Source organism: Saimiri boliviensis, chromosome 5, assembly GCF_048565385.1.
Source record: "Saimiri boliviensis isolate mSaiBol1 chromosome 5, mSaiBol1.pri, whole genome shotgun sequence".
In the NCBI taxonomy this organism is placed as follows: Eukaryota; Metazoa; Chordata; class Mammalia; order Primates; family Cebidae; genus Saimiri; species Saimiri boliviensis.
Window position 1 is genome coordinate 142,662,233 of NC_133453.1, and position 16,416 is coordinate 142,678,648.

At 48.6% G+C, this 16,416-nt stretch overlaps 1 long non-coding RNA gene across 1 annotated transcript in view; it reads right to left on the minus strand.

Annotated features, from left to right (window-relative positions):
* Positions 1-4,019: 4,019 nt before the first annotated feature.
* LOC141584668 (uncharacterized) overlaps positions 4,020-16,416 on the minus strand; it is a 54,916-nt gene continuing 42,519 nt past the window's right edge. The window contains exon 3 of the long non-coding RNA XR_012517857.1: positions 4,020-7,383. This is a non-coding gene — a long non-coding RNA (uncharacterized LOC141584668). The remainder of the gene's footprint in view (positions 7,384-16,416) is intronic.

The window sequence follows — 16,416 nt, forward strand, 5'->3', positions numbered from 1 at the left end:
CAGAGGTTGCAGTGAGCCATGATTGAGCCACTGTACTTCAGCCTGGGCAACAGAATCAAACCCATTTAAAAAAAAAAAAAAAAAGGCTGGGTGCGGTGGCGCAAGCCTGTTATCCCAGCACTTTGGGAGGTGAGGCGGGCGGATCATAAGGTCAAGATATATGTAAAGACCATCCTGGCCAACATGGTGAAACCCCGTCTCTACTAAAAATACAAAAATTAGTTGGGTGTGGTGTACTAAAAATACAAAAATTAGTTGGGTGTGGTGGCACGCACCTATAGTCCCAGCTACTGGGGAGGCTGAGGCAGGAGAATCACTTGAACCAGGGAGGTGGAGGTTGCAGTGAGCTGAGATCAAAACACTGTACTCCAACCTGGCAATAGAGCGAGCTTGCAAAAAATTTTTTCCCATTCTGTTGGTTGCCAGTTCACCCTATTGACAGTTTCTTTTGCTCTGCAGAAGCTCTTTAGTTAGATCCCATTTGTTGAAGAAGAAAAAGAAAGAAGAGGAGGAGGGTGAGGAGGAAGCGGGGAGGGGAGGAGGGGGGAGGGGGGAGTGGGGAGGGGGAGGGGAGAAGGATTCTTTCAGCATGTAAGTCAAACAGGGTTATGGTTATCCCCCTGTTCAAATCCTTTCCATAGCTCACCATTTCACTCAAAGTCCACAGCCCTCACTGTTGCCTGCTCACTTGGCAGTAGCCACATGGGTCTAACTGATCCCATGACAGACAGCTTGTTCTAGCCCCCATTCTTTTACTGGGGATGCTTGCTCCACAGAGATTTGCAAGGCTGCACATTCTCTGCATTCAGGAATCTCCTCCGTTGGCATCATTGGAAAGGAATTCTGTCCCCTGCATCTGAAACGGAACCTCCCATGCCCTGTGTGGCCCCGTCGCCCTCTTTCACCTTCATATGCTCTTATCCCACTGGCTCTTCTGAAATCTGTGGATATGCTGTTGCTTGGCACCTAGTAGGCACACAGTAAATGTTTGGGGAATGAAAGAACAGGGGATTCCTGCTGTCTGACCAACTGGAGCCATCTTGGTTCCTGTCCATTTCCTAAGCCATCAGGTTTGATGACTTCTGTTAGCCTCCTAATGAATGCCTTTCATACTTAAGCTCACCTGAGTCCATTTTTACCACTACTTTCCATGAGCTCAAATTGATTCACCTCTTACACATACCCTTTCTTCTTTCAGGTGTTCCTTATACTGTCTCATCCTCTCTTGAGATGAGGGGTCAGTAAGAGTAGATCCATTGGGAGGCCGAGGTGCGTGGATCATGAGGTCAGGAGTTTTAGACCAGCCTGATCAACATGGTGAAACCCCGTCTCTACTAAAAATTCAAAAATTAGCAAGCCATGGTGGTGTGTGCTTGTAGTCCCAGCTACTCAGGAGACTGACGCAGGAGAATCGATTGAATCGGTGAGGCAGAGGTTGCAGTGAGCCGAGATCGTGCCACTGCACTCCAGCCTGGGCAACAGAGCGAGATTTCATCTCAAAAAAAAAAAGAAAAAGGAGGTCCAGCGAGGAGTCACCATGCCCCTTGGCAAAGATGTGGCAGGGTATGAGGCAAAGCAGACAGAGTGGCACTCCTGCCAACTTTAACCCTACTCCCCCAACTCAACCACCACCTCCCTTGGCCCAGCCGGCGTCATCTCCCACCTAGACCCCAGCAAGAACCACCTACCTAATCTCTTCTCGTATTCCGATCCTCTCTGGATCACTGTCCACACTGCAGCAAGAGGGGTGCTTCTATCCCTCTGTGAGCTGTGAGCCCCATCGCAGCAGTTCACAGCAGTTCCCATGATTCTCAGCATGGTTCAAGCTCCTCCTGGCCCACTCAGCCCCCTCGCTCCTCCTCCCGCCCCCGTCCCGTGCACACACACCTGCAAGTCAGCTCCTCTGATCCCTCCTGGTTCTCAGACTCCTGCCCAATTTCTGTACCTCTGCCCCACGCTGGTAGTGGGGCAGATGCTGTCAGCTCTCTGGGACCTTGGTGAACAGCTCCTGATGCGTTGACAGCTCCATCTTTCTAACACCTGCCTCTCTCTGCCTGAGAGTCTTCTGTGGCTACAGTGGGGCAGCCAGCTGGCTCAGGTGCACGTTGGAAGTGCTGCGAGATCCATGCGCTCCTAAGAGCATCCTTCAGCCATGAGCAGAATTTGGAGATAAGCACCTCGCTCCTCACTGCAGTGGGATGCTCCTTAAGTGTATTTCACATGGTCCCTCAGGGGAGCCCCAGCAGGACAGAGCTTCCATTGCCCATGGCAGAAAGTGTCCCACAGACATTCCTTTCACTCTCTCCCAGATAGTTGGGAGGCTGAGGCAGGAGAATTGCTTGAACCTGGGAGGCAGAGGTTGCAGTAAGCCAAGATCATGCCACTGCACTCCAGCCTGGGTGACAGGAGCGAAACTCTGACTCAAAAAAAAAAATTATAATACGTGTTATTATGCACTTGTCAAAACCCATGGAACTGTATGACACAAAGAGTGAACCTTAATGTAAATTCTAGATTATAGTTAATAACAGTGTATCAATGTTGGTTATTGATTGTAAGAAATGTACTACATGTAAGATGTTAATAGCAGAAACCACGGAGGGGTGGGTGAGAGAGCAGTGGAGGGATGTATGGAATTCTGTGTATTTTTTGCTCAATTATTCTGTAAATGTAAAACTGTTCTAAAATAAAGCTTATTAATTGTTTTTATAAAGATTATAATGCTGTATCTTTACTCTGCCTTTTCTATGTTTAGATTTGTTTAGATACACAAAACCATTGTATTACAATTACAGCATTGGGGACAATGACACTGTACAGGTTTATAGCCTTGGAGCAATGAGCCTACATTGTACAGCCTAGGGGTGTACTAGGCTATGTATTGTGTAAGTAGACTTTATCATCTTCATACAACAACGAAATCGCCTTATGACAAATTTCTCAGAGCGTATCCCCGTTGTTAAGCAATGCATGACTGTAGCTGGTTACTGTCGTTACCATCCTCAGGTCCAAAATAGACCTGCATAGCAGGGCACTCGAGGACCTGGAGAGTGCCTGGAGGCAGAGCATCAGAGACAAATGGGAGGAGGGCTGGCACATGGTGGAGATGCAGACATCTGTGCAGGGGCAGTTTTTATCTGCTCTCTGTTCACCAGTGGGGCATGACATTGAAGTGTTCTTGGACAAATGGACACTGCTTTCTGAATGGGGGTGCAGAGTCCCCAATTCAGTGACAGCGATAGTGCGAGACTGGGTGTGTTATGTACAAGGCTCAGAGCGGAGGCAAGAGTATTGAGAGACCCCCCAGAGAGAAGGCGGTAGGTTTGCCCACTTTCCAACACCCTCCGTCTTGAAACGCGTGGAGCGTGCTTCGATGGCCTCTCCCTCAGCTCAGGGCACATTTAATGGCACAAAAGCAACACCTTAGTATTTGCCCAGTGACTGCTCTCAAGCTTAACTGTTAGAGAAGTGACCAAAGGTCCATGACATCTAATAATCTGCCAATTTGCTCGAGGCATGGGTTTGAATTGCATCAGATTGGTGTAAGGAACAAATCAGCACGCAGCCTGTGAACAAACCTAGTCAACAGCTGGGTATCCACCCTCGGTGTGGATTTGTAATGTTTTATTTATAGTTGTGTGTGCAGTGACTCTCATTAAGGCTCTACCGGGATCTTTAGTTCAGTAGGTTCAGTAAGACTTTACTTATTTTTACATTCACTTATTATCATTACATTATAATATTGCATAGGTACAAATAGGCACACTTATACCTATTTGTATATATTTATATTGTTACAGCATCTTATTATGTATTCTGTTTATATTATTATGTACCATATTTTTAAGGCATTCTGCTACACTAGGACATTGAAGATTTCTAACAACCTTCACACTCAATCTTTATGGATATCAAGGCTTTTTCTCTGTCATTTATTTATTTATTTATTTTTGAGATGGAGTCTTGCTCTCACCCAGGCTGGAGTGCAGTGGCTCCATCTTGGCTCACTGCAACCTCTGCCTCCCAGGTTCAAGCAATTCTCCTGCCTCAGCCTCCTGAGTAGCTGGGATTATGGGTGCCTGCTACCACACCCAGCTAATTTTTGTGTTTTTAGTAGAGATGGGGTTTCACCATGTTGGCCAGGCTGGTCTTGAACTCCTGACTTCAAGTGATCTGCCACCTCGGCCTCCCAAAGTGCTGGGATTACAGGTGTGAACCATCGATGCCTGGCCTTTTCTCTACTATCTTTCTGATCCATGGCGTACATGGGCAGGGTGTGGTGGACATCTGTCCTACTTGCCTGCCCAGCATCCCTGACCTCTTTTAATAAAGAGAACCACCCGATGTGGTGGCGCATGGCTGTAGTCCCAGCTACTCGGGAGGCTGAGGTGAGAGGACTGCTTGACCCCAGGAGTTCTGGGCTGTAGTACACTCTGTTGATCAGGTGTCCACACTAAGTTCAGCATCAATATGGTGACCTCCTGGGAGCCGGGGACCACCAGGTTGCCTAAGGAGGGGTGAACCGGCCCAGGTCGGAAATGGAGCAGGTCAAAACTCCCGTGCTGAACAGTAACGGGATCGCACCTGTGAATAGCCACTGCACTCCAGCCTGGGCAACATAGTGATACCCTGTCTCTAAAAATAAAATAAAATAAAATATAAAGGGAACCATGATTTCTTTTAGAGACCCAAGGCTCTAAGTTTTCTTAGGCCTGGCCAACAAGAAACAAAAAAGGGGTCACTGAAAGAGCCAACCTGATAATAAAGGCAACAGGGAGAAAAACAGAGCTGAGATATGGAGAAGGCCAGTTCATATAATATTATTAATCTCCTGGATCAAGCTATGCCTGAAGCTGGACCTTTCCATTATCAGTTTCATAAGTCAATTAAATCTCTTTTTTGATTGAATCAGTCTGGGTTGGATTTCGTCTTTTTCAGAAAACAGAAAGAGTCCTGACAAGCCTGGACTTAAAAGGGTTGCCATGTGGCTTGAAGGATTTAAGCAGACAGCATTCAGGAGACCCAAAGGTAGCTGCTAGCCACTGGCATTATATGTATATGTGTAATTAGCCTTTTGTCACTGTGTTCTACAGCCATTTCAAAGACACATGGCTAACAGCCAGTTATTTACATTAAGGAATCAGTTCACATTCCTCTCCACGACGACGACCCTGCAGCTCACTCCACAGGACTGTTTGTGATTTATTCTTTTGTCCCAGGTTGCCCATAACTGAAAGGCCACACACTTCAGAGCCAGATGGATCCTGGCCCTGCCATATACTAACAGTGTGACATCGGTTAATTTACTTAGCCTGATTCTGATTTCCTTGTACATGCAATAATTTTGTCTACATTCTAGGTTACCATAAAGATTCAAATGTATATGTCAAGAACCTTCGTTTGTAGCATGTAGCCGACCCTCCAAAAGAAGTAGCTGATTATACTACTGGCCACATGACTGAGCCCTCTCTAAGTACTAGGCCCTGGACTAAGGGTTTTTCCAGGCATTATTTCATGCAGTCCTCTGAACTACCCTGGGAGGTCTGCCCTCCTGTGCTCCCCAGGGGGAAGGTACTGCGTTAAGTCCTTCACATATGAAGGTATCACTAAATCCTCACCACGGTGGGAGTACGAAGAGTTCAAGGAGTGTGACCAAGGCTGTGCGGCTCTTTCCCTGTGTCCTTGTTCCATTGCTGGGCACCACTGCCCCTCCAAACAGGGCAGTCACTGAGATGATGGTGGGACAGTGTGACGTTCCTTGGGCTCTAGCTGCCTCAAGGCATAAACAGAGAGCAGAATCCAGGCAACGGAATGGAACCCTATCTACATTTGGGAGTAGTTTTGTGGTGACAAGAACCTCAAGAACAATTACAGAGCCAAAGCAGGCGTTAGGGACCACCAGGCTCCAGCCTGCCACAGCATCTGGAAGGGACAAGCCAGCAGCATGCTGCCACGTTCCTGACCCTGCTGAGGATTCTTACTGGCCCCTGGGATGGGGACCTCGGCTCTGGGATGCCAGGTGCTATAGTGAATCCCAAGTTTCTCTTCAAAGAATCAGTATTCAGTCTCTTATTCTTTAATTCTCTATTTTAGAGTTTAACTTCCTTGCCATTCCAGTAAACAAACCTTCTCCACCAGTTCTAATCAGTAATTCACATCTGCTCCCCGTCTCCCTCCTCCTCCATCCTGACTCATCTTGGTCACCTGATCACCCCTGGCTATGTGCTCTGACATGCTGGTTACTGTCCTTCCCACCCTGCCACCCCAGCTCGGACCCCTGCTCTTTGTAAAATAGCCAATCGGGATTAGTCTAGCTTGGGCAGTCTAAGCCTAACCAATAGGGAACTGACTCCGCAGTAGGGATGACCCTGTCAGGCATAAGTGTTCTTTCCCACCTTGTCCAAGTGTGTGGCAGACAGGCCATCGTTACTCTGTCCATGTGCCCTGCACCCTTCTATAGAAGCAAACTGCCTTGCTGTTTACTTGACTTACCTTCGTGTGCTATTTCTTTTGAAGCATCGAAATTTTACTTACAACACCAGGGCAAACCCATCCACATTCCTGACCCTGCGAAGGACTCTTACTGGCTCCTGGGATGGGGATCTGGGTTCTAGGACGTCAGGGAAAACCTAGATGGGGTTGCCGCCAACAGGAAGTGACTGCTGGTTCTCAAGGAAGCTGGTATCTGGGGTTAGCAGAATCATTGCCAAGGACAGTGAGCCTGTGTCCCAGCCTGTCAGCTCGGAAGTGCCAAGCAAGGGACCAGCAACAAAAGGTGCAGTCATGAGCAAGACACAAGAGTAGTGGAAAAGGCCTGAGGTTTTCCACTAGGAAATGGGAGGCCTTCCTGGAGCTGATCGACTTGTTCATACTGTGGAGCTGACTGTAACCAACACAACAACGCCAAAAACTAATGACCTACAAGATATTCTTGGTGTACTTTTCCCACAGAAATATACTATGTATCAAACTAAGTAAATGTCTGGAAACCTGGGAAGTCCCCAAAACTGATAGAAGCAGCTTATTTTCTTTATTCTTTTTTTTTTTTTTTAACTATTTTACAAAAAGAGCTAGAGAAAAGCCATGTTTCTTGGATTTAATTTTGTTCACGCAAATTTTCTTTTTTTAAAAAAAGAAACTGGCACCTTCTAATCTAAGGTAACCATGAAACTGTCACAGTGACTCTTTTAAAAGTTGTCTGTAACTAAAAAAATATATATATATATGACTTGGAAAATTAATTTCTTTCCAGATGAAGAAACCCGAGGCAGATCTTATGAGTGAAAATTACTGGTAACCCCCTCAGGAGGCAGCTCCAACAATGAGAAGGGGCGCAGGACCGTGTGGGACCAGCAGGCAAACACAGGGCTGCTTGCAACTCGCCTAAAATAGAAAATAGAAGTTAGCAACAGCTTCCCCGCCCGCCAGGCCCCTCTTTGGAAGGCTCTGTGGAGAAACAAGTACGGTGGCAGGATAGGACCCCAGAGCCACTCTGGAGATGGGCAAGAGCCCCTGGGGCAGTTGAAGAGAAACGAATCCCCCCTCCCCCCACCCTGCCTCCTCTATCCCACCTCTGGGGAGCAGGTTCACCCACTAGACTCGCCTCCACGTGCTGATGCCCTTTTCCTTTGCTCTGCTGAAAAAGTCAAACCAGTTACTGTTTTGGTTCTTTTTTAAAGGTCGTCGAAGAATGACACATATTACACGAGCTTTATTTGGAGGAGTCATTGGCGAGGTAATGTGCTCTTCACCATGGACAAGCTTTGGCTCTGAAGCGTGAAGGACCAGGGCTCGAATCGCAGCTTGGTCACTTGCTGTCTGGGTGACCTTTGCCTTTCTGAGCTCCCCAGGGTAAGAGACTTAGAAACATGGGTTTCCATCCCCTTCAGGCCACGAAAAGGCACGTGACCGGCTGCACATCACCAGGTTCACCTGAGAGGCTGGAAAAGCAGGGGTGAAGGGAGGAGTGAAGAAGAGAAGGCAGGGGGAGGAAAATACCCGAGCCGACATTGATCCCAAATTATACCTTTTGAATTATCTTAGTAACTTGCACCCCAATGGCACAGCTCATCTTAACACAGATTCCCGCACCCCGCACCCCACCCCTTCCCCCACCCCGTGCGCTCCCAGATGCTTCACATGGAATCGACATGGCAAAGTCACACCCTCAAATTGAAACGGTTTTCCAATTTTGGAAGCTTGACTAGCCATAAAAAGGTTTTGTTTTCTTCTTTTCCCCCTCCTTCCCGGCCTCAGACGCCGCCCCCTCCCCCGCCCCCACCTCCTCCCCACTCACAGGAGCGGATCCGCGCCTGCGGCGGAACCTGCGGGCCTGTTTACCAGCGGCTGCTCCGCGGCGCTGCCCGGCACCGCCCCCTGCCGGCGGGAGTCGGAGCTGCTCCCGCGTGCGGGCCGGCCGCTGCGGGCCGATGACCCAACGCCGCAGGCATCCGAGGATAACCTTTCCCCTTTCTTTCCAAGACCAAATAAGGGGGCTCTTCCCTCCGCGCGCCGGGCCCGCGGCGGTTAGGCCAAGAGGCGTGGAAAGGAGGATCCGGGAACGAGGCTGACAGTCGGCAAAACAACCGACCACATTGTTCCCGCGGCGCCCGGCCTCCCCCTCCTCCCGCGGGCCCGGCCCGTGCCCACCCTGCAGCCGCCGGCGCGCGGAAACTGGCGGGATCGGCGCGAACCCGGACCCCGCCGGCAGCCCCGCCAAGCCCTCCGGCTCCTTCCCCGCGAAAAGAAGCGCAGAGCAGGGTGCCCGCGGGCCCTCGCCCCGGTGCAGACCCTCCAGGCCCGCGGGGCAGCAGACCCCGGACCCTGGCAAGGGCCAGGCCCGACCGCCTGGCCTCAGAACCCTGGCATCGCCCCGAGGGAGGGAGTCACTGGTGGTTGACAGTGTCTGGTAACCACAGAAACCGAGATCTGACCTATATTTTCCAACATGGCCTCAACTCTAGCTTTCCTTCTAGAAATCAAAGTGAGAGGATCTGACTTGCTGCTAATTTTCCTCCTGCTTTATATTCCAAAAGCCACCCGGAAGGCTGGGAGAATCAGGAAAGCTCACCGGCGGTGTGGATGGCGGGTGAGGGTCCCCGGGGCTGCAGTTAGGAGGCAGGGGCTGTCCCCCTGCCCACCAGCGGCCGGTGCATTTCTGGAGGGCAATTGGATATTTATCAGGATTTAAAATAAGTGCACTGTTTGATGATTTCATTCCATTTCCCGTGTTTATCCTAAGTAGGTGCTGAGAAGGGTGTGGAGAGATAGACATTCTAAACACAGAGGATGGCCACAGTCCTGCTTAACAGTAACGGTAGTTGGCCTTAACTGAGCATTTACTAAGTGCTAGAAACTGTTCTAAACATTTTACAAATAGCTACTCACAACATATCTCTCTGCCTCGGGGACCGCAGAGTGTGTGTGTGTGTGTGGCAGAGTCTCACTATCACCCAGGCTAGAGTGCACTGGCATGATCTCAGCTCACTGCAACCTCTGCCTCCCGGATTCAAGCGATTCTCCTGCCTCAGCCTCCTGAGTACCTGGGACTACAGGTGTGCACCACCACACCCAGCTAATTTTTTGTATTTTTAGGAGAGACGGGGTTTCACCATTTTAGCCAGGGTGGTCGCAAACTTCCTGACCTTGTGATCCGCCTTCCTCTGTCTTCCAAAGTGCTAGGATTACAGGTATGAGCCACCGCGCATGGCCAGGGACGGTAACCACGCATGGCCAGGGACAGTATTGTTAACACAGTCAGCCCTCCGTATGTGTGGATTCAAGCAACTGTGCATTAAAAATATATATTTTTTTAATTCTGCAAAGTTCCAAAAAGCAAAACCTGAATTTGCCATGCCCAAGTACTATTACATTGAATCCACGAGAGTGAAATGAACTGTTGGCATTGTATGGGGTATTATAAGTAATCCAGAGGGCCAACCATGGTGGCTTACGCCTGTAATCCCAGCACTGTGGGAGGCCCAGGCGGGCAGATCACTACGTCAGGAGCTTGAGACCAGCCTGGCCAATATGGTGAAACCCTGTCTCTACTAAAAATACAAAAATTAGCCTGTCATGGTGGCACGCGCCTGTAGTCCCAGCTGCTAAGGAGGCTGAGGCAGGAGAATTGCTTGAACCTGGGAGGCAGAGGTTGCAGTAAGCGGAGATGGCGCCACTGCACTCCAGCCTGGGCGACAGAGTGAGACTGCGTCTCCAAAAAAAAAAAAAAAAAAGAATCCAGAGAAGATTTAAAGTATACAGTAGGATGTGTGCAGGTTATATACAAATATCACACCATTTTATATAAGGGACTTGAGCATGTGTGGATTTTGGTATGGGACTCCTGGAACCAATTCCCATTAATACCGAGGGACAACTGCACCTCCACTTAATAGAGCAGGAGCCTACTCAGAGAGGCCAGGTTTCTGCTGACCATCACTCAGCCTGGAGTGGCAGAGCCAGGATTGATGCCACGCTCTGAGGCTCCAGAGTCTGAACCCTTGACCGCAACACTAAATGTTTATCGATGGGGATTTGATTAATTTAGAGTACATCCGTATAATGGAATATTCTCCGGCCGCTTAAATGGCGATGTAGATTAGGAATAATTGGCGTGGAAAAGTGTCCATGCTGCATTATTGAGTGAAAACAGCTGGTTATACAAGCATGTGCCCACGGGATCCTTCAGCTGTGCAGAAGGGAGCCTATGGCTGTGCTAACCGTGATCACCTTTGGGCAGCAAGATTTCAGGTGGCTAATTTTACAGGTATGTTTTCTGCATTGTTGAGCTTTTTTCTTTTTCTTGTTGTTAATCACAGTCCAGGCTGTGCTCAAATCTCACGCCCTTCACATAAGCCTTTCCTGATCCCCAAAGTTTGAAGCTACAGCTCCCCGTGCTCCTGACAAGTGGAAACTTGTGCTGGAAGGTTATTCAGCAGCACGAGCATGTACCTGTGTTGTCAGCTAAACTGTGAACTCGGGAGGGAGGGACAGATTGTTTCATCTTTTTCAGTATGCCCCTTTGTATGGTACATGGTACTTTACCCACCGCAGGATTCAAATATGGATCAGTAATGTGGTATAACCCAATGATGATGGAGCAGTCCACAGAAAAATTCATTGCATTATTAGTTGTTTGAGAGCTGCTTCCATTAGCTAGGTGGTGAGTTCCTTGAGGACGAAAATGTACCTGCCCTTTTCCTATCCTGGCACTAGGGCAGTGCCTGCACACAGTAGGTGCTCCATAAATGTTTGCTAAGTAACTAAGCCGGGGCTGCTCTGCTCCAAGCAGCCGCCCTTCTTGAGGAATCAAAATGAGAGCTTCTTTGCTTTTCTCAGACACCTCTGTCTGTCAGATGATTACTCCCCTATATGAAGCAGACTCCTCAGCTTCATATAGGTGACTATGGTTAACATAGCAGAAAAGGGAAGCTCTTGAAATGGACGGGAAGGCAGGAGAAGGCGGCTTGGAAATTGGGCAGGAAATGAAGGAAGGCAGGCAGGAGGAAGACCTGGCCAAAGTCATGCCAGGGAGGGGCAGCAGACTCTGACACCCTTGGGCACTGCCGCCTCCCCCACCATATCTCCCCCACCCCGCCATGGCCAGATGCTCCTATAGTACATGGATTCTGTCTTGTTCCTGTGTCTTGGGTCCCTGGCCTGAGAGTCAAGGCCTCAGAAGGAGGATCAGGTGGCTAAACCAGGTGCTGTGCCTGGTGGTTGGGCTGGGAAACGTTTAACAGCTTGCTCACGAACGGGAAAAGCCCTGATTTGTAGCATTTGCTGACTTCCATGGTGAAGACATTCTCACCATCACTGATTTTTATTTGCCAACCAATTAACAACCCGCTCAAAGGATTCCTGAGAATTTAAAAGTTGATGCTGTTGGGCTTGTGAGCTGTGCTCCAGCATGGTTCTATGTGTACCCCATTGTCTGAGATTCCTACAGTAGGGAAAACCCCCTGGAAAGGAGGCGGGAAGGATGCCAGGTAGCCCCATAAATCCAGCACATGTCCATATCTGGAAGCAATACAGGGTATTGTGGCAGGGGCACTATCCACCCCAAAGTGTGCTAGCCCTTCTACTTATTAACAAGAGCTTTCAGAGATAATACCCAAAGGATGGTGAGTGATGAAATTTAAGATTGTGGGACAGGGCAGTGGGGGAGATGTTTGAAGGCAGAGGTGGATGAGGGAGAGATGTTTATATCTGTGCCTTTCAGATCTCAAACAGTGTCCCTGCTATACCTCCAAGAACAAAGACCCTGGTTGGTGCGGTAGCACACACCTGTAATCCCAGCACTTTGAGAGGCTGAGGCGGGCGGATCACGAGACCAAGAGACGGAGACCATCCTGGCCAATATGGTGAAACCTTGTTTCTACTAAAAATACAAAAATTATCTGGGTGTCGTGGTATGCACCTGTAGTCCCAGCTACTCGGGAGGCTGAGGCAGGAAAATCACTTGAACCCAGGAGGCAGAGATTGCAGTGAGCCAAGATTGCACCACTGCACTCCAGCCTAGTGACAGAGTGAGACTCTGTCTCAAAAAGAAAAAAAGGGAGGGTGGGGAATGGGCTGGTTCTTGGACAAAGAGGGCAAGATATGCCAATGTTCATTTTCATCATGAACCTTAAGAGATGTAAGAACATAGCAGGAAGTGGGGTGTGATGTGAGTCTGCAAGTGCACCCTAAGGGTGAGGGATCTAAGACAATAGCTGCTGGGAAGATAAGGCTCGAAGAAACCATGCTGTGTGTCCTGTCCCTCTCACAGGCTAACCATGTTCAGTGCTGGGTTCTACAGAGTCATCTAATGTCTTTCCATCAGAGAAGCGCAGTGAAAAGGCCCCCTGTGGAGACTTCCTCCCTGGCCTTCCACCTCTGCTTTCGCTTTTTGTTGTTGTTGTTTTGTTTTGAGACGGAGTCTTGCTCTGTCACCCAGGCTGGAGTGCAGTGGCTCGAACTTGGCTTACTGCAACCTCCACCTCCCGGGTTCAAGCAATTCTCCTGCCTCAGCCTCCTTAGTAGCTGGGACTACAGGCACATGCCACCATGTCCAGCTAATTTTTGTATTTTTAGTAGAGATGAGTTTTCACCACGTTAGCCAGAATGGTCTCAATCTCCTGACCTCGTGATCTGTCCACCCTGGCCTCCCAAAGTGCTGGGATTACAGGCACGAGCCACCACACCCAGCCAGAGTCCCTTTATTTTAAAAAACACAATAAAAACGTCCAAATACCGAGACATAGAGAGACTAGTACAACGCACTTCCATGTAGACATCATGAAAGACGTTTTCTGTAGTTGCACTAAGAACAGAACTACCATGCTAAACTTCAAAAAGTCAGTCCCATCTTATCTGTATGAGAGCCTTATTATTATTTGTTTCATTTTATAAATGAGGAACTGAGACCCAGAGAAGCTATGCGACTTGGTCAAGTTCACACAGCTAGTGAGGACAGAACTGATGGCACATCTGTCCCTGGCAGGGCCACTGGAGGTGCTACAGCCTCAGGGGTGGATGGAGCTTGGCTGGAGGCTATGGCAGGGAAGGGGGCATGTCTGTCTTGTTTTTTGTTTGAGACAGAGTTTTGTTCTTGTTGCCCAGGCTGTAGTGCAATAGCGCAATCTCAGCTCACCGCAACCTCCACCTCCCAGGTTAAAGCAATTCTCCTGCCTCAGCCTCCCGAGTAGCTTATATTACAGGCATGTGCCACTATGCCCGGCTAGTTTTGTATTTTTATTAGAGATGGGGTTTCTTCATGTTTGTCAGGCTGGTCTTGAACTCCCAACCTCAGGTGATCTGCCTGCCTTGGCCTCCCAAAGTGCTGGAATTACAGGTGTGAGCCACCATGCCTGGCCACGTGTCTGTCCAAACAAGGGGCTAGCCCCTGTGAGCTTGGCTCCCCTTATAGCCTGCTTTGCTCTGAGCCCGGGGGTCACTTATCAAGAGCTAGAGGAGGCAAAATCCAAGAAATCTTATCCCCAAAGAGGGACCGCGGTGAAATACAATAGTGTGGGTGCATGGACATTCATTAGCCATTTACGCTAGCATTTATTCATTCAGTATTTACTGAGCACTGACTCTGCCCCAGCTCCAAAAATACAAACATGAGTGAGCCAGGCCAGGCCCCTTGGCCCCTTGCCCTGTAGGGGAGACTCCTGCCTCTCTGGGTGACTGGCTAGATGATCTCAAATGCCTTCTTTGGAGTCACTGTTTCCTCACCTATGAAATGGGGATAATGAGCTATTGAATTGTGCATTTTAAAGTGGTTAATGTTATGTTATAGGAAGTTTATTTCAACTTTTAAAATAGGCAGAGCGACAGCCTCTGTACAGCAAGACTGTTGTGAAGATGAAGTCAGCTCACACATACAGATGAGTGGGACCCCCTACCTCCTTCCACACCCATGGGCGGGGTAAGATTCCAAGTACTGAACAACCCGGAAGGCAGAGGCAGCAGTCAGTGTGAGGTCAGAACCAGGCTGGCCAGTGAGCTGAATATGCGCCTTGGTGTTGCTATGCTTTCAGAGAGATCCCTAGACGGCTCTGGTTAGTGGGTGCTCTTTGGTCTCATGAGTAGGTTTCCGGCCAGGCACGGTGGCTCATGCCTGTAATCGTGGCACTTTGCTAGGCTGAGACTGGCAGATCACTCATGATCAGGAGTTCGAGACCAGCCTGGTCAACATGGTAAAACCTGTCTCTACTAAAAATACAAAAATTAGCCAGGCGGAGTGGTGCACACTTGTAATCACAGCTACTTGGGAGTGAAGCAGGAGGACAGATTGAACCCAGGAGGCAGAAGTTACAGTGAGGGTTACAGTGAGAAGTTACAGAAGTTAAGTGAGCCAAGATCACGCCACTGCACTCCAGCCTGGGTGACAGAGCAGAGTGAAATTACATCTCAAAAAAATAAAAATTAAAAAAAAATGAGTAGGTTTCCCAAAGGGAAAGTGGAGGCTGGAGTACAAATCGTGCTGCTGGTCTCTAGGGCTGGAAGCAGGTGTGGATGAACCCCACTCCTAACCCCCATGCCCATCCCTTCTAATATACCCACCCTTGTAAGGGCAGGGTCAAGAATATCTGGAGAGTAACAACAGATTAGAGACATACCCAGATCCTCCTCTTGTGCTTAACGCCTGTGTCTTTCACTCTAGTGGGTTCCTGCAAGAGAAAGAACAGTTTGCTCCTCTTGCCTTGGTAACGAGCTCTTCCTAAGGACCTGCCATGTCCAAAGTTCCCACAGAAAGTTGCATGGGTTCCCGTGTACCTGCTGGAGGGGAGAGGTGTGAGCAAGAGCTTTGCCGGGTACTGCTACAAATTAACCTGAAATAAATTAATTTGTTCTGTGCTAGTTACCGGAATGTTACAGAGCTTCTTTTAAAGTGGCAGCAAATGTCTTCTAATATTAATGAGGATGATTCTGGGGGAAAAAAAGTCTCTAGAAAGGTTTTTTCTTCTTCCAGAATGTTAGGCTGTCTACGTCTCATTACTCGGGGAAGGCTCTCTTTCTCCTGCCTCTTCCATGTTATTAAAAACCAGTTTGTTCCCACATTCATGTTTGGCGATAGGATTAGACCACATGCAAGAAATTCAACAATTGGAACTGGGATTGGAATTGAGGTGGGATTGGGGAGAAAAAAGTCTGCCAGTTCTATTTGCAGAAACATACATGGAAAGACAAATTGCATTGGGAAACTCTTGACTGTCGAGTGAAATATTAATGCATCATTGTGAAGTATTCTAAATCAGATTCCTCAATATCATTTTCCCCATTTGGCTGCTTCCAGTAAATTGAGATATGTGATCCTATAGTGTAGTGCTGCTCTCTCCCTTTCCCCTAGAACCTCATGGGGATTAGGAAATGCTAATGAATTAGGTGGCACACGACTCTGAATATGCTATTATTACACCTACATTACAGATAAGAGACTGAATCACCAAAAACACTTAAATGATCTGCCTGGTGTCAATTTATAAGTCACTGGTGATGGGTTGGGTGAGGTGGCTCACACCTGTAATCCCAACACTTTTGGAGGGCAAGGTGGGTGGATCACTTGAGGTCAGGAGTTTGAGACCAGTCTGGCCAACACGGCAAAGCCCTGTCTCTACTAAAATACTAAAAAATGCCACTGGACATGGTGGTGGGCATCTGTAATCCCAGTTACTCAGGAGGGTGAGGTAGGAGAATAGCTTGAACCCAGGAGGCAAAGGTTGCAGTGAGCCAAGATCGCATCATTGTACTCCAGCCTAGGAGACAAAAGTGAGACTTTGTCTCAAAAAAAAAAAAAAAAAAAAAAAAAGTCACTGGGGATGATTTGGAAGGACCTGCTGCTCTACCTTGGCTGATGTAAATTCATAGTTTCTCCCAGCCCCAGGTCAAGGTTAACAGACAAATGAGAGGCAAGATATTTCCTGAACT